General features: G+C 41.1%; 2 long non-coding RNA genes across 2 annotated transcripts; one reads left to right on the top strand and one right to left on the bottom strand.

Moving 5' to 3' along the window:
* The first annotated feature begins 3514 nt into the window (after positions 1-3514).
* On the top strand, positions 3515-12497 carry LOC118211613. Its single transcript, XR_004762038.1, has 3 exons — positions 3515-3645; positions 8685-8876; positions 9471-12497. It is a non-coding gene; the product is annotated as an uncharacterized LOC118211613 (long non-coding RNA).
* Positions 12498-22969: 10472 nt separating this feature from the next.
* On the bottom strand, positions 22970-24814 carry LOC118211731. The gene is made up of 2 exons (XR_004762073.1): positions 24260-24814; positions 22970-23166 (listed from the first exon to the last, which is right to left on the bottom strand). It is a non-coding gene; the product is annotated as an uncharacterized LOC118211731 (long non-coding RNA).
* Positions 24815-25324: the final 510 nt, after the last annotated feature.

Consider the following 25324-nt stretch of genomic DNA (forward strand, 5'->3'; position numbering starts at 1 on the left):
TTTATTTTTGTGTGAGCTAAGATAATCCATGTTACAAGAAACAACATTGGCTAAGTACAATATAAATACTTTTAATGGCAGTTAGATTTGACAAGTTTTAATGAACAAGTTACAGACAGTGCTTTGTATGTAACCTGGCTTTTTTTGCATTGAAAACGTGTTTTTCTTCCAATAACCATTTAACCCCCCCCTGCAGTCAGAACAGAGGAAGCCCTGCCCATCTTCCACAGCAACACAAACTGAAGACCCATCCGACTCATGTAGCTCCCCTGACCCCCTTTGGATATCCTTTGTTTTTTCTTTCTTCTTTTGGATTTCCTTTCGGATCATGTTGCAGTGCTAACTGTGGAATGATAGTCTATCTCACTAGTGGTACTTTCATTGTTTTACAATAGGAATTGTTGTTTGGTAGGTTAAAATGACACTTAATGATTATAAATGGGCTTCTGTGCCTTCTTGGTGCTATGGCGTTTTTGCACTCCTGATGTGACCTTGATGTGATCTTGATGTGTCAGGAACAGATCATCTGATCCTCTCACTTTGCCTGACTGGGGTTCACATGTGTTTCATGAAATCCTGTTCTCAGTTTAGCCTGGACTAAAATTCAGCTTAGAATTTTATAATCAGTTAAAATTATATTAGTCATGTATTGCAAGTGTTATTAAAGTTTATTTATTATTAAATAATTATACATTATTTGCTCTAGAGTTTTCCATAATGAAGACATGAAGTAAAAGTTTAAATAAGTAACAGTTAAAGTATGTAAAATAAAAATGCTAAAAAGAGACAACTTATAAAAAGAAAAAAGATTGGTAGAAAAATAAGATTAAAGGGAAATAAATCAAGTAAAAGCTAATTCTAAAATGTATCTTTAAAAACATGTTCAACTTAGAAGAGTCTATACATTTCGCATGACCTTTTTGTGTTTTTTATTTGGTATTTCAGTTTATTTATTCCTTCCATTTATTTTCTCTTAGCAGTTGTATATAAACTAAGCTCTTACAAATATTTTCACTGTTTTCCAGAGTAATTTTGGATAAGTGCCTGGTTGTTTATTAAACACCAATCTGCCATGTAATTCTCTTGAAATGAATTATTTGAAACTTGTCTTATATGGAATCAGAAATGAGCTATTTATCCATACATACTAGTGGCAGTTTAGCATTCAAAGGACACCTCTAGAAAAGATGCCATTCCTGTGGTAAAATATGGTGGTGGATCTTTTGGGATGTGTTGCATGTACAGGTCTTAGGGAACTTGTTAAGGTCAATGGAATCCTGAATTCTGATTCAACCAAAACCTTTTGGCCAAAAATATAATATCCCTGCTAGAAAGCTCCAGCTTGGCCAAAGATTAATCAAAGATTGCAATGGCCACCTCAGTCTCGAGACCTGAACCTGATTACCTGTGGTTTAAATGAAAAGGGCAGAGTCCACAACTACAGACTGAAGGATCTTAAGCAATGTGAAAAATTCTCTATGACGGGCTGATCAAAGATCTCCCCCAAAATATTCACCATTCTCATAAAACAGTACAGAGGATGACTCAGCAGTGCTACCCTTGTGAATAGAAGGTACACAAAGCACTGAAAACAGTGGTGTGAACTATTGTGACACCTACATTTTTGGAAACCAATACCATTGCTCAAAATCTATTTTTTTGTGCAATTGTACTAACGTAAAAGAATATTATTTGCCCATTTTGGAGCAATATAGCTCATTACCTGTATTGTAGGCCTATAATTTACATCCCCATCTTTGTTCATCTTTGTCAAAGCTGTGAATCATTTGGAAGACAACGTGTATATGTTCACAACTGGCAGACTGGTATAAAGTTCTAAAGATACTAAGATTTGCTGAGTTTTGGAGAAGTGACCAAAAAATCCTCATATGCTCAAAGAGCAGAAGTCAATAAGGAGTTTCTAACATCCAACAGGACTTTAAAAATCCAGGTGCACAGATAATTAAAGCACATATGAAAGAAAGAGACTTTGCTTTAAAAGTATTTTTAATATAAGGAGTCTTTCAGTCAGAGAGCAGTTTGGTTCTGCCATGCTGGTCCCATGCACGGATGGTGTTCAGCTCCAGAACATGCAGTGCACTTAGAATCTACTGCATCTGGCGGCCCCCAACAAACAGCATTCAGCTGGAACTAAGCTGAACTGAGTAATAAAACAACAATAAAAACACTTGACTTATAGGATTTAAATGTATTTATTTATATATTTAATGTGTAAGTTCATGTACTGTTGATACTCAATATCAAAGCGAATACATTACAGACAGGCTTTGCAATATAACTCTGCAGAGTGAAAGTGCATTTTGATTTCAGAGCTAATAGGATTATAAGGATTTGGCTTTGAGTCCTTTATAGTTGTTTGCAGCTCCTTAGAAAATTAAGGTGTGGTCTTAAGTGGTCTTAGTGGGTTCATGGCATTTTTCCAATATTCTGTCACATTGCTTGTATTTTTCTGGTTGTAATAGTTATCATGAGAACATAATATAATTGAAGGACATCTTCATCACCATTTTTCAGAACTAACGAAAAAGCTCAATTCCAGGCAAACATTTCTGGAATACATATTTAAAACATATAGTCAAGGACTGTGTTTTGTTACTCAAAATCCAAATATGACAAAGATAATATTGTAAATAACCTATATTCTTGTAAGGTAACATCACCCCAACAATAGATTATGATATATCTTTAAAGGTTCAAGTTAGCAACTGCTATAACACACTGACACGTAAACCCAGCCTATTGCTATTAGTATTATAATACAGAAACGCCATTTACGGTACAAAGTTTTGATTTCTATGTCTCTGGCGACATCTTGTGTTTTTACGTTGAATTACGAGCAATCTTTGAACAGTAAATCATAACTTACCTGGATGAACCTTTCAGATTTCAGAGAATTTTTCTTTAGTCCCAATTGCATTCGTCCGATTAAGATTGTGTGTCCAACTGTTTGAGAAGATACAAATAATAAACAGAATGGCAGCCCCCGCCGAACTGCGACTGGGTGACCAACCTGCGCTCGCGTAATTTGGTTCAAGGCGTTTCGTACAGTAATGTGCTAACTACGTCCTTGCGTTTGCTTTCACGTTTTATTGCCTATTATTTACATCTGGAAATGTGATCGGGTTAGAATAACCTGCTGTAATGCGCCTTCATGGCAGTGTAAAAAAGCACTGTGCAAATAAAATCGAATTGAAAATATCGAGTGAAGTGAATTAAATTGAACTTTTGAACGAAATCACACTAGGTGTACGAAATTCAGATGTGTTACATTAGATATATGCGTTCATTTCCAAACCCACTCCGATTCAAAGGCGCAATAACAGCTCGTTGGTGCTATTTCCAAAGGAGTTGTTGAACGGCACAAATGATTAGTTTTTAGCCTGAACTCTTCAATCTGAACACTTTGGCTCGGGACACTTCGCCTCGCCAGGAGGAGCTCGCGGTTCAGATAGCGGCTATACCGTGGTGCGCTTCAGCGCCATTGTGCGATTTTGGTCTCTTTCTCCAGTGCAAGAAAGCCTTTTAAACGCGTTTGCGAGAGAATGGCAAGAGCTACTGAAATTTATTCGTGAAGTTAGTTATTCGATCGCTTTCTCATCGCAGAAGTATAAGCATAGCCTTTCAGTGAGTATGTCTTCTTTTACTTTTTGCAGGTGTTCTTACATCTATTTTGTTTTCATTTTTATTTTTGCGGTACTTTTATAAACAAGGACCACATTAATAAGTCTTACCGCTGCAACGATGTTGAGTTGCTGAGAATCAGCCTGCACTATTAATTTCGGTATTTATTTATTTATTTATTTATTGTAACTAACGGTAAGCTTTTATATGGTCTATTTATCCTAAAGTGAAGTTCTGTTTTAATATTTTATTTGGACGTAGCTAAGTATGGCAATGGAGTAGCAGCGTGAGAAATAGTGACTATGTTAAAATATTCAGATGAGCTGTATATGATGATGATGACGACAAAGACGATTATTTGGCTAAATAATTATTAATAATATTTTAGTTAAACTTAAGGTTTATGGGACAGTCTACCAGACATCAGACACTTAAGTAGACATTGAATTTATGAGACTTTGTGTCATCCTTTTTGTTTGTTGCTCAGTTCAAAGTTTTACTGAATGATACATTATTATGTTTGACAACCCAACATTTTGTGACCATTTATGGTAATGAAATAACACTTCCACTCATACAAACTGATTTATTCTTTGCAGTCCAGTGTTCCTGTTTCTGTGATATTTCTGTATAATCTCCCTGTTGACTTCACATGCAAATGTGCATATTAGAGCTAACACTGGTACATCAGATTACAGGCTACAGAGCCCAGTTTCACTGTCTCACTGCAGGCAGAACAGATAAGGATTAGTGTTCCTTAGATAAGGTGTCAGGTAATTGCCTACAGCTGTGGTTACAAGCCACCCCTCCACATATTATTATTATTATTATTATTATTATTATTTTGAAGTCATGTGAAATTTGAATCTTCGTGTTTTACATATGATCACTTGTGATTGACTTTTTAACGTATATATTACATTTTTCACGTGTGAAAAGAAAACATAACTAAACGTACAAAATAAACGTAACTTGAAATAAATAGCATAGCAAGTTACCCTTTCCCACTGTCATCTTATAAGTGGGATTGTTTTTATGGTTCACATATACTACCTCATTCAATGCAAGTTTGTAAATATGCTGATATTATTGTGTTTTTATCTGTACTTATTTTATGCTATGTATGACCCCATGTGCCCCCCCCCCCCCCCCCTCCCCGCACTGTTTGGTGAAGCCGCAGCCCTCGTTTCGTTTACATATGTGCCTGCACATTGTGATAATGACACTAAAATTGAATTGAATTGAATATGTACTCTTCCCCTGTTGAGTGTTCACATGTAATTTGCACATGTGATTTTTTCATAAGGGGAGAGAGGGAAAATGCTGAAGTGATGTTTTAGAAGGTGCCTGTGTGCAATACTTATGCTTAATAAGACATCTTGTTGGAGACCTAGAGAGGGAATTCCTTAAGACTTGTATGTCTAACATCTGAAGGGATGGGAGAAATTCTGTATCCAAAAGAAGAGGCTCATCCTATTTGATGCAAGTGGGAGTAAGAGGGAATGTGAGGATGTTGGAGCTTGAAGAAATAAATTCAGATTTTATAAAGTTCCATTTTAAGACACGTGTGCATTATGCATTTGTAAAAAGTGTAACTACCCAAATACATTAGTCAAGTGTGAACTTGTAAAACCGAAGGCTAGTGAAGGATGAGAGCAGCCCATGATCACTGTTGACCTCACAAGCTTAAATCAATGAGAAAATGCCCAAGCTTTGGAAACTGTAAGTCACCCTGGATATCCTCAACATCTGCTAACAGAACATTAAATAAGACTGGTATTCAAAATATTTCTCAGAAAACGAACCGATTGCATGTGATTTACATAGCCAACTTGAGAATTATCAGGGGAATCACAGACATACACAGAAATACACTGCATGGCCAAAAGTATGTGGACACCCCTTCTTATTAGGGGGTTTGGCTGCTTCAGCCGCATCCATTGCTAACAGGTGTGATTGTTCAAGTGTTCACATACTTTGGGGCGTGTAGTGTATATTCACTTCCCTCAATGATTACAGTTGAAGCAGTTGAAGCACTAGACTAGGTTTCCTTTGTTCCATCATACAAGAGTGACTCCTCTGGGTAACAAAGAGTCTGAGTCTGCAATCTTCTAGCCTGTGCATTAAATTAAATCTGTACTCCTGTGATTCAGTGACTGTGCTGCTCATTTGCTGGAGTAATGAATGGATCGGGAAATGAATGAATGAATGAATCTGGTGGATGGCAGCATATGCTTTGCAAGACACGCTGGATAGTCTGTGTTTTGCTGAACTAACTGAGGCTACCACAGACGTCTGTATGTTTGGCCATGAGAAAAAATAAGAAGCATAAGAATTGGTTCAGAAACTAACTTTAAAAGGTGCTCCTAACTGGATATCATGTAAACACTGCTTACCCCTTTTAGGAAATGTTTCTTGATGTTTGACCAAGAACAATAAAGTCCTGTATGATGTTTCAGGATCCCCCCCCCACTCCCCAATGTGGGAGTGAAGCGTATCCAATCATGGGAAAAGAGTGCCCTGGCCTTGCCCTGGGACTGCCACTGGCCACACTAATAACAGCCCTGTCCACATCCATAACACACTCCTACCCGCTGGGTCAGAGCGCGAGCATACTTCTGCCATGGGGTGAGAGCAGCTGGCAGTCCTCCAGGACGCTATCTGCCATTTCCTTTGGGGGGGAGGGGGTATGAACCGAAGGAGCTGCTCTGATTGGATAAACTCTGCTCACTGTGTCATAATAAGGCCTGAGCTGCAGTAATACGTCTAATCCTGTATTGCATTACTGAGAAGGAGACGGCCACTCGCTGCAGGCTGCTGGCACTGGGCACAGCTGCTTGTCCCCTCATAGAGGACTGCTGTGGAACTGCTGACCTGCCTTCCCTTACTCTCTCCCCCCCAATGGCGTGACACCATGAACTCAGCGCATGTCTGGATTGTGCTCACCTCGGTCTTCTCCACCCTCCTCTTCCTCATCATTTTGGCGTTGCTCTGCTTCTTTACCTGCCGACTGGCGTCGAAAGTCAAGCCACTGGGCACGCCCATGCACTTCTGAGCATGCTGCAACCCCACCTGCTTCCTCTGACACCGGTACTGTCTTCTCTCTGATTCCCAGGAGACTAGCTGGGCAGCCTGAACACACGGTGTGCTTCGGCTTGCTGTATTCATGCCACAGTGGCAAGAGCTCCTAATCAAATCATATCCCTTGTACAGTGGCATTGCACTGGCTAACAACAGAGATAGCGTGGTATTGACCAGCTATACCTATTGGCAACACAGCTCTGTACTATCTGGCTGTGGTGATAGCCCAACTGTGCACTGTGGTATATATAGCGTGCCCGCCAGTGCTTAGCTCTGTGGCTGAGAGCTGTAGAAACACAGGTTGGGTACAGTGGCAGCTCTTGGGAATGCATTAGTGTAGCGTGATGGTTAGGGAACAGGTCTTACCAGTCCAAGGTTATAAATTTGATTCCCTGCTTAATCTGAATCGAGTCAATAACTATCCAGCTGTATCAAAGTTAATTTTTAAAGTAAAAAGTTATCATAGAATATTAATTCTATATCTGTTTCTGACATAATGTGTTTTGAGAGTGAACTGCAGCTCAACGGACAAGGTCTAATTAAAACAATTCCCAGCTATTTATACTTCAGGAATTGCAATTAAAGTTCAAGAGTTCTCCAGTCTGTAGGTGATGAATGGGTGTTTCAGGTTGATTTTGTGTTACACTGACAAAGGTTGTCTTCAGAGCTGAATTGTTGGTGTGAATAAGCCGCATGCTGTCAGGGGAAAGAGAGTCCTGTAGGAGGTGTTTGGTTAGTCATTCAGCTGTAATCCGCTCTGCTACACGGTGTTCAATCCCATTAAAGTGACCTTCGCATACAGGCAATGTGGCAATGTCTTAATCTTCAGATTCCCTATCAGGAGGCGTCTGTGTTATGACCACTCTATGAGAAGGGATCTGTGTTATGACCACCCTATGAGCAGGGGTCTGTGTTATGAGGTGACCTCCATCCTCAAATGGGCAAAAGATGCAGGTAGGAGTTTCCAACTGCCACTGTCTGTACCTCCTGTCCCAACTGCTACACCACTGAATATCATCTGCAGTTTCTCTCCCGTAATATTCCCATGCAAGCATTCCCAACATGTTAGGTTTCCACAATGTTGGGAATGCAATGGCCAAGTGTGTGGCTGAGCCTGTCCAATTCCCAACCTAGTTTGGAAAGTCTAATTAGCTGTTTGATATTTGCAGCCAGGTTCATGCGCAATCCCCGCTGCTGATTTGGGAGAGTGTAGACATCCGTAGTTCTCCAAGACACAGCGTCGCTAGCTTGCTTAGTCTCATACTGCATCCCACAGCACACTCACACAGGAGTCGGAGGAAGACCTTTCGTATGTGGCTATGATATGCAGTCCACAGGTGCCCGATGGACTAGTAAGGGTCACTAGAGAGCAATGAAACATGGACCCCTACCTGACTGCACCCTCCCGTACCTTGGGCGATACAATTAGCAATTGCGTGTTGCCCTATGGAACCAGCCACAGTTGGCACTAAAAATGTAAACATTTCAATTTTAATTGAGAATGGCTTTGCTCTAGATAGAGGAACACAAGATAGTCCTTTTTTGACTTTAAACATATTGTATCAGCATCAAGATCACAACCAGTAAGACTAAAAACCGAGTCATTCTTGGATGGGTCTTTCTGGTGGGTGCGGTTAAAGTCTGAGCCATTGTGTCAAACAAATGCATTTTTATGCACCTGCAGTACAGCTCAGTACTGAGTTTTGACTGATTGCAACACATTTTTTTTCATCAATTCGTAAAACCTGAAGCAATAGGTAGTTAATTCAATAAGAATAGCTATGTCATTTTATTTGGAGTCATTGTCCAATGAGTGGTTGACACTGCATTATTGGCAGCTGCAATCATAATATGGTTCACTAAACCATATAGCAGTTATGAGAATTTATTCTGATTTGTGTTGCATGGGTATTGAGAAGATCATGAGGGGGCTGGCCAGCTCTTTGACCACTCTTTGACAGGTGGGCGCATTGACCATGGTCACCATGAGGGCAAGGCTAAGCAGGCCCTGTATGAGGTGGTGGAGATGGACAGAGCCATCCAGCAGGGAGGACTGATGACCAGCTTGCATGACACCCTGACTGTGGTGACTGCAGATCATTCACATGTCTTCAGCTTTGGAGGATACACACCATGTGGAAACTCCATATTTGGTGAGTGAAAAATGAAAATGCAGTGTGCTCACAGTGACATGGTGAAGCCTGCCACTGTATGCTTGTGCATAGTGTAGCTGTAATTAAGCCAGTGACTTGGTGGATACTTTTATGATGTGAGAACCAGTGTGGCTTGTACACAGTATAATGAAAATTTAAGCGAGTAAGAGTAAGCGGTCCTCACAGGTTGCAATGTACTGGATATGATGATCTTAGCAGTGTGCAACAGTAGGTATGACTTGCTTAGCTTCACCTCTATTCTGTATGGCAATGGACCAGGCTACAAACTGATCAATGGCGTGCGCGAGAACATCTCCACTGTGGACTACTGTACGTGCCCATTCTGTTTCCCACAGCCTCCTTCATCCTGTTTATTTAAAATGTAATATGTAATACTTGCAGAGCTGCATAGCATCAGTTAAGGAATTAGAATAACTAGAATAAGAACCGGTCTGTTTATCGTTTATCTAAGTCCCAGTTTAACCTCTCATGGACGGATCTGAGCTAATGAAACCAGAATGAGGAAATGACAGGAAATCAGAAGACATTATCCTGTTTTCCTGTTTCCTTGTCTCACTCTTCTCATTCTTACAGACCAAAATAACTACCAGGCCCAGGCAGCAGTGCCCCTGCGTTATGAGACGCACGGCGGGGAGGACGTGGCGGTGTTCGCTAGGGGCCCCATGGCCTAACTGCTGCATGGAGTGCAGGAGCAGAACTACATTCCCCACGTCATGGCCTACGCAGCCTGCATTGGGCAGAACTGAAACCACTGCCCAGCTGCCCTCAGCCAGGCACCTGCCCCGGCCCTGCCCCTCCTCCTGGCCTTCCTCATCCAAATTGGCCTCCTTTGCTGACCCTGGCCCCATCCAGCTCTGCCAGCCATCTGTGCTCACCCCACCCCCAACAGGACCATGACAACTCCACCCCACAATTCTGCTAATTCCACCTTCAATGTGCCCCTCCTCCCACAACTCACCCCCCCCCCTGCTGACCCATCTCCTCTTCCAGACCCACCTGTCTGTATGCACACATCCATTGTACTTTCATACTTCAGATTTTTGCTACACTAAATATAATATTGATAATAACAAAATTCTGTTCATATACAATGTATGAAATCATCATTATGAATTGATAAGCATGAGATTTCTCATTTAGTATAGCACAAATGAGAAATACACTTTAGTGTTTATATTATATACATTATGTTTATATCCTGTAGTGTTTTAATGGGGAAAGGATAAACATTACACAGAAATATGGTGATTCAGTGTGACCAGAAATTTAATTCTCAAAAATGTTGGCATGTGGCTCTTGTGAACAAAATGGATTTAACAAAAAAAGTAACTTGTTGGGGGGCTGCTGGGTCACTCAATTGTGTGCTGCAAGTAGACCTTTTTCAAGTGAGCGCCAAGGTTCTTGATCAAATCTGACCTGAGCCAGTGCATTGCATCACTCAGGGATATAGTCAGTAGGGATAGAGCAGTGTTCAGGGATACAGGCAGTAGGGATACAGCAGTGTTCAGGGATACAGTCAGTAGGGATACAGCAGTGTTCAGGGATGTGGGAGGGGTACAGTCAGTAGGGATATAGCAGTGTTCAGGGATGTGGGAGGGATGCAGTCAGTAGGGAGGCAGCAATGTTCAGGGATATGGGAGGGATACAGTCAATAGGGATATAACAGTGTTCAGGGATGTGGGAGGGGTACAGTCAGTAGGGATATAGCAGTGTTCAGGGGTACAGTCAGTAAGGATACAGCAGTGTTCAGAGATACAATCAGTAGGGATACAGCAGTGTTCAGGGATGTGGGAGGGGTACAGTCAGTAGGGATATAGCAGTGTTCAGGGATATGGGAGGGGTATAGTCAATAGGGATACAGCAGTGCTCAGGGATACAGTCAGTAGGGATATAGCAGTGTTCAGGGATATGGGAGGGGTCAGTCAATAGGGCTATAGCAGTGTTCAGGGATGTGGGAGGGATGCAGGCAGTAGGGATACAGCAGTGTTCAGGGATACAGTCAGTAGGGATATAGCAGTGTTCAGGGATACAGTCAGTAGGGATATAGCAGTGTTCAGGGATAGTCAATAGGGATATAGCAGTGTTCAGGGATATGGAAGGGATGCAGTCAGTAGGGATATAGCAGTGTTCAGGGATGTGGGAGGGATGCAGTCAGTAGGGAGGCAGCAATGTTCAGGGATATGGGAGGGATACAGTCAATAGGGATATAACAGTGTTCAGGGATGTGGGAGGGATACAGTCAGTAGGGATATAGCAGTGTTCAGGGATGTGGGAGGGATACAGTAGGTAGGGATATATAGCATTGCTCATTGCTCCAGTGACTCCAGCTGGCTGTCTCGGCACCTGTGGTTGGCATTCTGTACACGTGTATGAATGGGTCTCCTCCACCACTGCTCTACATGAGCATGGCTGGCAGCTGGCAGACGTGTGTTTTGGAGGAGAACTAGGGTTTGCCTTCACGCTGCCAAGCCAGCAGCAGGGCCTGTATATGAGCACACTTGCACATAGTCCACGAATTGGACATTCCAAATTCAGGTGATCGAGATGTCAAATTCTATAAAAAGCCTTTCTAAAGGGAAGTGAGGCCATAGAGGTTGCACCTCTCCCCACCCCTCCCGACCTCCCTGTAGTCTCTAATTGGTTATGTAAGCTTAGGTATATAGCTAGGTAAGCTGTTTATTTTATTTTAGTTATTGCACTTGTGCCTACTTGTTTAATAATTGCCTGGATTATTTGCATAGACTGTTTTTGCTGCTGCTTTTGTTTGTGTTCAGATTAACCAACAGGGAGTTATACTACGCGGTCGCTCCCTGCGCTTGGATCTGTACTTCCCTCTAGGGTTTTCAACACACTTGTCCCTGGATACGGTTATACACTTTGTTGTACGTCACTCTGGATAAGAGCGTCTGCCAAATGCCTGTAATGTAATAGTCTAAACAGGAAAAACAAATAATTTTTACAGAATCAATGAAATCCAAAGGAAAAGCTCTATGATTATTATGGTGAAAAATGTCATTTTAAATATTTTTTAAAAATATTGAGTTATTGAGGAGGCAAATCTCAGTGGGTTCCCTCGGTTTTTAATCCACAGCTGTGTATTAACATAATTTTCCAAAGCACCATACTAGCAAGGGATCTGCTGCGTATGAAGTTGTGGATTACAGCGTGCAAATTGGAGTACTGTATCAGAGCACTCATTTAGTCAGCAAAATGGTGAGCATTGTTGGGCTGAATGGCCCATCATTATGTTATGAAGAATGTCTGTTGTGCACGACAGTTTTTTTTCTCTAGTTGATCCCTAGCAAGACTCCTGCAAGTCCCTAACCCTAACCCAAAATTCAGTGTTCAGTGTTTTCCCCTCCTGAGTGGAATTCAGAGATTTAAAGACTGAGGCACCTGTTCTGTGGTAGACACAGCAAAAGCGGAGAATATAAAAGTTTTAATATTTCACATGGGGCAAATTTAAAATTGTGAAGCAACTATGATTGTGAGTATTACAATGCTGAGCCCATTATAAACAATACACTACTTTAAAACAACTTTAAAAAGATAAATATGCTTGCTAAACATTCTTATAAATAAACCAAAATAAAAAATAAATGTTTCCTGGTCTTATGTCCTAAATATTTTCATAACTTCATGATTTGAGTTCTAACTCAATAACTAATGTAAACGTTGTGATTACCTAAATTATTTTGAATAGCATATGAAACTGATAATTAGGAAATCATATATGGTCAAATTACCTCTATCCATACATTAATTGCTATAGTTAATAATATGACTATTAATATGACTTTTTACTGAATATAATTACATAATATTCAGTATAAGGGCAGCACAGTGGTATGGTGGGGAGAACTGTAGCCTAGCTTTGAGTCCTGGCCAGGGCCTGTGTGTATGAAATTTATGCTCCTAACACAGCTTTCCAGTTACAGTATTGGCTTCTGTTGTAACCATGCCCCGTAGTTACAACGAACGTTCAGAATCGATTCCATTGGTCAACACGATGAGAGTGCTAACCATGTCCTGATTCCATTGGTCAACACGATGAGTGCTAACCATGTCCTGATTCCATTGGTCAACACGATGAGTGCTAACTATGTCCTGATTCCATTGGTCAACATGAGTGCTGACTACGCCCCGTAGCTGTAATTAACTTATTGTGCATTTGCATTGCAAAATACAATTAGAAAATAAATTACAAAATAAGGCCTTATTTTTTAAATTTTAAAAAAAATTCCCTACGATGTGTTGCATTATTAACTGCTCTACTATAGATGGATTAAATCTAATATGAATCTAAATGCACATTTTGAAGGATCCATGCCATGCCGTGTCATTTGCAGAAAATCTAATCAACAGGACTCTGGTGGGCTGGTGAGACGTCTTCGAATACAATTGACAGTCAAATCTAATTGCAGCAGAAGTCCAAGGAATTCTACCCAGCCAGCATGCGTTAAACTATACATAGTGCAGTACATTGAAAAGACCAAACTCTGAGCACAAACAAGAATGTAGTGTCTATTACATGGCAATTTACTCAAAAGTCTTCAAATAGCAAATCGCAGAAGAGATCCAATGAACTGTAGCCAGCCATGTTTCATTAAACATATTGGAATCTAGAATGGCTAATTTCAAGATTCTATTAAACCACATATATTAGTTAAATAAAGGGTCTTTGAAAGAGCAGTTCATACAGTGATTATTTTAAAATTATTTTCTGTCTAGCATATTGTGATGATATATCTGGCCTTAATACTTATGTAATTACACCGTACATACAGTACAAACAGTATGTGGCCCCCTAGTGGTGGAATGAGCTCCCTACTACAGTCAGAGCAGAGACACTGCCCGCATTTCCCTGGAGACCGAAAACACCTATTAAAACTGCAACTAGCCTCAACTAATGCTAGACTCTGGGCATTTTGCATGGGTCTACTATACTGCTTAAGCTAAATCAAACTAGATCCAGTAATCCATGTGCTGATAATTGAAAAGTACATGAATGTTAATTCCAGGTGCCCCCCTGCTTGTGTGCATTGGCAATCTATATAAGACTGGTCCTGTTCCGCTATGAAGTGTCTATAGTTCTGTTGGTCCCTTCCATGACATCACTGTGTTTCATAACACATGGCCTGTTGGGTCAATGATTGACATGGCGCAGGCTTCTCCTCACCACTCATGGGAAAGAAAAACAGCTGCTAAATGTTTTGTGTGTGATTGAGCAAAGGCTAAAGGTTAAGGGTTAGTACTGCCAATTAGAAAACCCTATGCATGCTATTTTAATATGGATTCTCAATAGGGTCAAATATTTCTTCTGAAGGAAAGGATTCATTTTATAACTATGATTATAATAGAAATGTGTCATTTTTGGCCAGGTTTTGATGACTGATGTCTTATGTGGAAAAATACAATGTGTGGTATGGACACATGAAACATTAACACAAATACAGAATGGCATTTCAGAGGAAAACTCATCTGTCTTGAGCTTCAAACCTACATTCAAAATTTTTAGTACAGAGCTTATACATGCAACTGCAGTGCTTTCTAAAATATTGGCAATTGAAAGATACATTGTGGTTTAAGAAACTGTATATCTATGTCCAATTGCATTTACCAATGTAAAATGAATGTACTGTATATGGACCCAACTTTCCCTGATGTACTTCACTAGAGGACATTGTCTTTCTACAAATGCAGTCATGGAACCTACTGTTGTAAGCTATTGTTAACATTTAAACCATTTAAAATATATATTGAAAAGTTTTAAAACTAACAAGAAGTGTTTTACAGCTTTTACAGCATATTTTCAGTAATTTGTCTTCCTCCAGAGGTCCTTTTTCCAGATTGTACATCATGTCTACCCACATGCTCAGTGTGTTCAGGCCTGGAGCTCATCACAGATAAACCAGACCTCTCTGAATAACTGAATGCTTCTTGTTTAGCTTTGTCCTTTGCAGTCTGAAGAATGCAGCTGAAGATGTTCTAATCCCTCAGTCAAGCTTCTTGATCGAGTATCTACAGGCATCCAGTGCAGGCAGCATTAGCGCAGATTTCACATGGATCTGGTGGAGTGATTATGTCCACTGGAGAAAACACAGAATCATTTGGCTGTAATTCAATATATAAAGCATGCAGACAGTGAGGACAGTTAGTTGTTGTTCATCCAAACAATAGAATGGACAAGTTGTGTGATCTAAGTGATTTTGACCATGGCATGTTTGTTGGTGCCAGGCATGGAAGTTCTCAAACAGTGGCCCTCCAGGGATTTTCACATGCTACAGTCCCTGGAGCTTACAGAGAATGATGCAATAAACATCCAGCGAGGCAGTTCTGTGGGTGAAAACACCTTGTTAATGACAGATGAGGGGAATGGGCAGAGACCTTCAAGCCAATAGAAAGGGCACAAATGCTTAAATAACGCTCAATGTGCCTGTTTGCCACATTGTTGTGCAGTACAGAAGAGCATGCACAACACATGGATGCTTGCAGCTAATGGGGCACAGAAGCAGAAGACTATGCCGGGTTTACTCCTGTCAAAAACAGAAAGATGATGCTACAGTGGGTATTAGATCAAAAACTGGTCAAAAACTGGACAATTGAAGATGGGAAAACATTTCCTGGTCTGATAAACCTCATTTCTTCTGCAAAATGAAGACAGTAGGGTCTAACAGTATGAACACATGGATCTATCCTTGTGTCAACAGTACAGGTTGCTGGCAGTGGTGTAATGGTGTGGGGACTTCTCTTGGCACACATTAGGCCCCTTAATAGCAACTGAGCAACATTTTAATGCCACATCATACTTAAACAATGTTACTGACCACGTGCCTCCCTATATGGCCACAGTCTATTTTTTTTTTTCCCAGTGGATACTTCCAACAGAATAATGCGCAGTGTCATTATTTATGCATTCTCTCAAGCTGTTCTGTTAACATGACAGTGAGTTCAGTTTACTCCAATGGCCTGCACAGTCAATCCAATACAGCACATTTTGGATGAAGTAAAACAGGAGGTTCACAGCATGAATATGTGCTTGGAAAATATACAGGATCCACATGATGTCATTGAGCATGGGCCCAAATCACAAAGGAATGTTTTCACCTTGGTGAATCCTTACGGTAAAGGATTTAGGCTGTTCTGGAGGCAAAAGGGGGTATTAGATAGGTGCAACTATAGGTGTGTGTGTATATACACACAGTGTATACAAAGAATAAACAAAAGAAAAGCAAAATTTTATATATATATATATATATATATATATATTCATTCTTTTGCTTTTCTTTTGTTTACTCTGTGTATTCTTTTGCTTATCTAATGAATGAAAATGACACTCTTGACCTGACATTTCTTAATGGACTTTATAGCTTTCTCAATGAGTAGACCATGTATACATAGCAGCACCTCATATACAATACCATGTATACATAGCAGCACGTCTTATATATTACCATGTATACAAAGCAGCACCTATCTTGTCTGTTTCTCTCTGATGTGTCACCTGGGTGCCAGCGAGGCAGGTAACATGTACTGGGTTTCACATTGGTAGAAATCTTTTCATTTCCTTCCCTGGAGGCATGTGGTACATTTTTCATTGACATAACCAGGATGAAAATTCTTCTGGAAAAAATTGTGTTTTTTGTTGTGTTATCAACTTAGTATTTATGCTTTCTTACTAAAGTATTGTGGCAAGTAAACTGAAGAATGATTATGTGGCTAAGCTGATGTCCACAATATTAATCATTGTGGTATCTTAGGTGACCACAATGGATTAAACATGCGTTTCAGTTTAATGGCACATTCCGAAGTTTTGTTACTTCATAGATTATGCAGCACTTGGTTTATTGATTATTGCATTTTCCTGCTGCTAAGCCACATATAATACAGATACCACACACACGTGCATGCACATACTCACCCAGCCTGTTGAACAGTGCACTGGCCCCCTCTCTCTCACATACAGGTAAGAATTCAGCTGGAAGGTGGGGGTTGGAACAAACGGCATGTGAGCCAAGGTTTGGAGGGTGGGGGGTGGACATAGTGTTGGCCCCCAGAAGGTGCTTCAGGACTTTCACGGCCTCCAGGGGGAAGCTAAGGTCTCCATCCTTGGAAAGGAAGGAAAGTGCATATATAAAAATGCTTCTCAAGACAACTTTTTCATCTCATTCTTTTCTGATCCCTAATATGAAGAGTTTTCATTTTAGACTGGATTAACCAACAGATAAGACTTAAATGCTCCATAATTACAGTTAGGGGCCATAGAGGTACTTTGCATGCAGATACTCATTTTGAGAGGTTCAAAGGAAAAAGAGCTTCAGGGTCTAGCTCATTTCTAAAGTATGTTAACAGCTGTGCCCAATTGACCCAACAACAATGGTTGTTTGCTCAAAATATTTTCTGTTGCCCAAATATTCTTTAATTGTGGGTGCAGTCTAAGACATTCCACACTATTGTTTTCTACATACATTGACAGTTGAGTAGGGCTAATTAACAACTGAATGATTTTTACATATATGGAGATATTCACATTGATCACAAAACAGTCATCTCTCACACCCTGGAACCAGGTAAAATCTGCAACAATGGGTTCATAAAATGTAATAGTACTAATCTAATTTATGAAGGTCACATTGCACAATGCCTTTATTGCTAAGGTAGGTTTTGTTTATGTGTCAAGGGTATTTCTTTATCTCTGTTAGTATCACTTAATGGGTGATGACTTTCTGAGGCACATAACTGTACTGCCTGAAAACTACAAGTCTCTGATCTACACAAATCCAGCCGCCCTAGAATCTAAATCATATGACAGGCATTGACACATGATGTATATCATATACATCTTCAATCATCCGATTTTTCGCAGTCCTACAAAAGGCATCTTCATCTTTACTGTATGTTCCAGTCAGTTGAATTGTTTATGGAAAAAAAGAGCAAGTTATGGGCAAGATGCAGGCATATTTTAGAGAACAGCCACTCACCATCACCCACACGCCCTGCGATTCCTGAAGGAAGCAGAAAGCCAGAAGTATCAGAACCACTGCCTCTCTCATCTCACACAGATCACGGCTCGTCCTGCTGTGTTGGAGTGCAGAACATTCCTTCTTCACGCGCCAAATATAAAGTGCCTGCAGACAGTTTACTAAGTTACCTATTAACAACTAGGAGGTGGAAGGCACCAGTGGGACATTTCAGTGCTTTCAGATAAAGTAAGAGGAGCTTGTGAAATGGGATCCTCTACAGGTTTACAGGTTTTTGGTCACTACAGATTAAGTGGAAGTGTAAGACACTCTCAGAATGCATATGTATACCCTTAACCACAATGCAGCTCTATTGTGGCTGAAATATATTATTACATTACAGGCATTTAGCAGGCGCTCTTATACAGAACAACTTACAACGAATTACATAATATCCAGTTATATAAATGGTTACTAAGGAAGCAATTTAGATACTTCCTAAAGCAATTCAGGTTAAGTACATTGCCCAAGGGTACAATGGTAGTGACCTACCTGAGAATCAAACCTGCAACCTTTGGGTTATAATCTCAGTTCTCTAAACAGTATACGACATGAAACAGCCAAAAAGAAGGTGAAAAGTCTGTGTCATGGTTTGACTATTGATCATAAACATATCCTATACTGAAACATTTCGAAGGTCAGATTTTAAGTTTACATTTCAATAAAAGTTATGCATTCTAAGATTAGGTGTTCTTTTTTAAATGCTATTTTTCCACAGTTTCAGTACTTTCCTGATAAGCATGTTTTCTCACACGTATTTCTGTACATTCTGACAGCACCGTGTAATTCCATTTAATGATTGATAGTAGCAGCATTAACCCAGCTATTTTTACTGCTGTACATGCTGTAATACCATGACGGATGTGGGCAGATAGAGGCAACGACGAAAGAGGGGCTGGACCGCAATGGTGGGGGAGACGCAACAACAGCACTCGAAATTTGGGGCAAGAGCCCCACCGGCAGCGTGGGGAAGAAAGTAGAAATGCCGATTAGGGAATTTGCAATATAACAGACAGTGGGTAAAGTGACAGTGGTATGAATTGGGGAATTACAATTGGGGGCCAGCCAGGAATAGTCTGTGGCTGCATAGCTACTAGGACAGGGATCGAGAGCCCATGGAGTCATGGGGGGGGGGGGAAACAATACCCACCTATCAAGAGCCAGCCCATGTACAGCTGATTGACAGGTGACAGTAAGGAAAGGATGCCACCCCACAATGCTCTATGACTACAGGCTTCTCCCACCCTGTCTCCAGACTATAACTGATTATAACCATGAGCATAAAGGTGCACTTTAATCTTAATTTAAATATTGGGACTGTGTCTGACTCAAATTTTGGAAGCGTGTTCTAGAAGAGTAAAGGTCTGTAGGAGAAAGCTCTAGCAGCTTTTTGGTTTTTAGAAATTCTTGGGACTACCAAGTAACCTGCGTCTTGAGAACAGAGTGACCTTGTGGGCTAATAAAGTAGGAGCAGGTCAGTTATGTACACTGGTGCACGTCCATGCAGAGCTTTAAAGGTCAGGAGCCAAACCTTGAAATCTATCCTATGCTTAATGGGTAGCCAGTGAAGCGATGCTAGCACTGGAGTAATGTGCTCACACTTCTTAGCTCTGGTCAAGATACGAGCAGCTGCATTCTGCACAAGCTGGAGACTCTTTAACAAGTTATTAGGACAGCCAGATAACAGGGCATTACAGTAATCTAGCCTAGACGTAACAAAAGCATGGATCAATTTCTCTGCGTCCCCCACTGACAGGAAATGCCTGATTTTAGCTCTGTTAACTGAAAGAAAGCAAGTCTGGATATGCTTTTTATATGCATGTCAAAGGTTAAATCAGATCAATGGTAACACCAAGGTCTTTAAGAAACATATTTGGTTCAGCCAAACAAGTCACAGTTTTGGGTAAGAGTAGACATTTTCTCCCTTAATATTTTGGGACCTAAAACCAACATTTCGGTCTTATCCAAGTTCAGGAGCAGAAAATTAGAAAGCATCTAAGGCAGGGGTTCCCAAACATTTCCATGCCAAGGCCCCCCAAATAGCATTAGCTTCTGGCCAGGGCCCCCCTTTTGCAAGATGTCTTTAAAAACCCATTGACAATACTATGGCAAATGAAAAAATAGGAAATAAACAACTTCTGAATATGTGTCCTTACTTTTTTTAATGCAATAATAATTACATTTGTATTTCAAATCTTTAATCATTCAATTAAACTCCATTATAAGCATTGTTCGTCCGCTTGTCAGGTCTTTTCCTTTTCAAAACTTGTCCATTTTTGTGAGTTAGCACTAGCTGGCTAGATGCTGGCAAGCGAGCTCGCTAGCTGAATTTCAGGAGCAGAGCAGCTTCGTAGCAGGTGCAGACCGTTACCACGTCAACACTGACAGTATGTGATGAATGATGTTTTGACTGACAAGCAATTAGAAAGATGGGCATGGCAAATAAGATTGATGTGTTATATTATTATAAATAATATTTTATAATAGATTTTTCAGATTTCGGTATCTCCTGAAGGATTTTTTGAGTTCTCATCGAAATACTTAAGGTAAGTATAATTCTTTTTAAACTATTGTTTAGGTCCATCTTTCTTCTAAATGCCCTGCTGGTCTTTTCCCAAAGCTCGACAATTTAGGGGGGTGAAGAAATTTGAAAGAGCCCAAATTGGTTTTGGTTAGTCAGATTCACGCGTGTAGTGCAAGATGGTCTGGTGTGTGGGTGGTGATAGTCACCGATAGAAAATTGGGCACCATTTAAGGTCTGTGGCCCCAGACCACCACACCCTGCGTGCTGTCCAAGTGGACCCAGGGGGACTGGATACTTACCTTGCTAGACCCAAGTGGTTTTTGTTAACACCGCTAGGTAGCCCAACCACCCGAGTCAAGCCTGAGAAGGGTCTACATCTTGGGGCCTGCTCCAGTCTCCCCCAGATCAGATACGAGCGATACGTACCAGTCTGGGTTAACCTAGACATGGGGGCGATTAGGGAATTAAAACAAACAGTGGGTAAAGTGACAACGGTATGAATTGGGGAATTACAATTACAATCGGGGCCCTGCCAGTAATAGTCCATGGCTGCATAGCTACTAGGACAGGGATCGAGAGCCCATGAGGGGGGGGGGACAACAATACCCGCCTATCAAGAGCCAGCCCGTGTAAAGTGGGGTCACAGCTGATTGACAGGACCTCGTCGCTTCTGCTAGCTGGAAGCGGGCCAGAGCATATTACTTCCCAACATGTCTTTTTTTCACTGCACATGATGATTGTGGAGGTGGACAAGATGTGGAAATTATTCTCCTCCTTCCTTCATCTGCAGAGATGGTATGTGTGTGTGGTTCTATAAACATACAAAACAATGGCATAACATCAATCACAAATGTACTATAATAATAATGCTCCATTAACAGAATTATTAACATACATAAAGGGAATATTATGTCATTCACATATTTAATTCACAATGAACTCCAATATTACACACAAGCAATATGAAGCTCTGAAACTAACCAGTACAGTGGATCACAATTATCAACAAGTAACACTGTCAGTTTAAGATAATAATCAGGGTAACTGACAACAATGAATAAACGTAACAACGTACTAACGAGAACTTATATTCGAATCATTATTCTAGAATAGAAGGAAACTCACATATGGATGCACGCACACGGGTCTCTGACTGACGCTGTGCAATACTTCACCGAGAAGAGCAATATTTCTAATATTCAACAATGGATGCTGCAGATTCTAAACTTCGCTTCTCCTAACTTCTCCTGAACCGTGCATCTGATTGTGTCGTCGCTACTACTCCGCGTTTCAGGTAAACGTGTCTTTACTTAATTTGTTCCTGCTGTTGTTAGAGAACATAGTTGTGCGTTAGTTCAGATAATCACCCTTTAATTTGTCTCAGCTGTTGCTAGTTAGAGAACATCGTTGTGCATTAGTTCAGATAATCGCTCTTTAATTTATTTTAGTTGTTAGAGAACATAATTGTGCTTCAGTTGAACAGTGTATGCAGCCACGTGATACTGTTAAATAGCCCTGTATCGTCTTGCTCATTTCGAGTAGCTTCACCTGGTGCTATTCTGCCCTAACGATCTCATTGCAATTACGTAATTGCCACCCCCTATTTTTAAACTCCAACTGGGGCTGCCAGAGGCGTAGGCAGTCTGGTCGTCAGTTTGTCATGTGTTTAACCCTGATTCCCTTGTGTGCATTGCCTCGCTCCAGACAGGCCATCTACCGCAAGCGCAACATATCTAACCTGGTTTACCCACCCGTCCACATCTCAGGAACTCACTGTTGTGGGTGGACTATGGAACTGTCAGTCAGCTGTCCCGAAAGTTGACTTCATTACTGCCTTTTATGTCTATATGTGTGATATGTTGTTTTTATCTGCTGCTGTAACACCCAAATTTCCCCACCTGTGGATTAATAAAGTCTATCTCATTTTAGCCAAAACAAAGTCTCTTGACTTCCTGGCTCCCACAGTAACCACAATTGCAGTAGGAGAATTTTAACGGATTGTTAATTTTTCTTAATTGTGCATTTGTTGGTCTGAGGGATTACTTATCCTGGCAAGAAATGGCTGTAGATGCCACAAAGAAAAAGCCACATATTGACATAAAAATGAACAGTTTGTTAGAATTCTGGTATTGCATTTGAGCTTTGCAAACAACGTGCAAAACCGGACAGGATAGAGTTTGAAAAGCACTGGTCTCCAACATCAGTAGCAAGCAATCACTGCATTCTTAATTCAACATCAATCCCCACATTACCACTGAAACAAGTAGAGAAACACTTTGCAGGTTCATAAAGACAGAACATCGATTACAGCAGGGCGAAGCACGATGAAAAAATTTTTTTTCTGCCAAAGTAATGTGCGCTCTGAGGATCGACCCAGATCTCTGACACATCAGGTGCTATCATAGAGAAAAAAAAGCAAACTAACAGAAAATTAAATCAGGAATGTTAAGTCTACCTTTAGTAAAAGGCTGGTTGGAAAAGAAAAAGCAAGCAGAGTAAAAGACCAGTACAAACAGTGAGCCTGAAGCTGATTTAGGTCATTTTCATTTTTATTGTATATAAAAGCGAAGACAGCATTTTTAGCAGTAAGACTTCTGGTAGCGAGGGCGGGCTCCGGCTCCAGCAAACTCGTCGGACCGGGAGCGGCGGGAGTCGGCCACCAACAAGGTCCTGTGGTACCGGATCAGGATGTCTTCGATCTCCTTCTTAGAGGTTTCAAGCACGTCTGGAAACAGACCACAGCAAGTCAGCAAACCAGCTCTAACCAGGGAGCCCCATCTCCTGACTCTGTAACCATGGAAGTGTGGAGTTTTGCAGAGAAAAACGACTGGCTTGGGTTTCAAGTATGCAAAAATCACTTTATTCGAGCAGATCGCTCTGGAAAACATGCACTCAGACTGCCACGTCAGGAAGCTCTGATCTCCCTCGCTAAACCCCCGGCTTATCTCTCCCTCCCGGCTGACGCGCCACCTGTCAGGTGAGTCTGGGAACGTGGGCGTGTTGCCACAGGGGATTCTGCCTCTCTCCCCCCAGTGCTCACTACAGAAGCCCACCTCCTGACTGTCAAACCAGCGAGGCCCATCTCCTGACTGTCAACCAGGGAGGCCCACATTGACAAAGTTCTCCTAGGCGGCACGATTCTTCTTTAAAATGGTGCATATGACATGTTGGTTCAGTGAAATTGTAGCTGTGTGCAACAGACTCCTTCTGAATGAGTGCATTACTGGAAAGTACACAGACTGTCACGCTCTCACGCCGACCTCCCTGACAGTCTGTCTTTATTGGACACCGAATAAATAAAATAACAGATGCAATCAAAAGTCTGGTTAGCGTTATGTCTGTATTACTTACGTGAACACATCTTACACATCCATGATATGTAAGATGTGCGTAGCAAATAACGTTAGGTAGCTACCTAGTAAGTGTTATGCATAAGAGTGGCTAACAACAAGACTAAGGTGGTCATAAAATTTTTCCCGACCGTGAAGAACGCCTTACTCGTTTACATTTTGAATAGATGTGGCTACTGGCTAAATCTATCGTCGTTAACGTCGAAGCACTGTCGACACAAGCAATATCGGAAGGGAATTTAGTTTTGACTAGGTAGTTAAACAAAAACTCCAACGACATATAGCCTATATAACGCCGGTTAAGAAAGCATGTTACAATGTTGTAGGTAGAGAATTAACAGCAGATGAAGCACACAGCATTACCCAACGTTAGACAGATAGTTAATGTTAGCGACCTTGTACGACGGAGGCTAGTATTTGACGTTAATTAGCATTAGCTAGTCAGTGAATTAATAGTTGTTTTCTTACCTTCGTAGTTGCGAATATACACATGGCATATAATTAATAGCCTTTCTCCAATTTGCTGGTTGAGTCTTTAGTCGTTGTGAAAATCCTATGAACGCGAGTGATGTTTATCTTTGGGAGCTCCTATTGACAGCGGGTGTAGAAGGTCGCCATTGCTAAACCGGGAACAACCGAGCAGTACTAATTACGGGAGCTAGCCTGGAGCTATGAGGCTAAGGGCACGTCATCCTTGATGATCCTTGATAGTTTACCAAGCAAGCATTGTAATCGGTGGCACGGTGGCTCAGTGGGTAGCGCTGTCGCCTCACAGTAAGAAGGTCGTGATATCGAATCTCGGCTCTGTGCGGAGTTTGCATGTTCTCCCCGTGTCCACCTGGGTTTCCCCAATCCCAAAGACATGCAGACAGGTTAATCGGAGATACTAAATCGGCCACGGTTGTGAGTTAGAGGCAGGAATACACTTTGAGTGTATTCCTGCCTCTCGCTCACAACAAGCTGGGGTAGTCCCCCCCCAGCCATCTTGCTGAGGTACGGTAGATAAGGTAGGGTCGTTGTAATTTGAAATAGATCCATAATAGACATAGTGTAGATCCGTGTTCATTGTGTATCTATGAGGTGTTTGCCATACTTCCCAGCGAACGCGAGACGTGCAGACGATATGTTTATTGCGTTGCCTTATTAACCGGCTACAATATTGCAAAGGCATGTGGATTGAACGGGAGCTCTTGTGCGCTTACCGGCCGGTCTGTGTTGTTCTTTAATACCACGGACAGGTTTGCTAATGATATTTGACGCATTGCATAGTGGTGCTGCACTAAGAAAGTGACAGTCTGGTGAACCTCCGGTTGAAGGATTGAATCCCGCCTCGCACTCAGGCAGATAATTTCCTCTTTTACACTAAGGTTTTCTTACGCTTATATTTGCTTTAGCAAAACTCACTGACGGCCACCCATATGCATTTCATGACGGCAAACGTATTCCTTTTATTAAAAAGTTACCAGTTCACCACTCTGCCATTTCTACTAACTACATTTCTTCACTTGGCTATCGTACAAAACCTTTTCGGCA

This window comes from Anguilla anguilla, chromosome 13, assembly GCF_013347855.1.
Source record: "Anguilla anguilla isolate fAngAng1 chromosome 13, fAngAng1.pri, whole genome shotgun sequence".
Classification (NCBI taxonomy): Eukaryota; Metazoa; Chordata; class Actinopteri; order Anguilliformes; family Anguillidae; genus Anguilla; species Anguilla anguilla.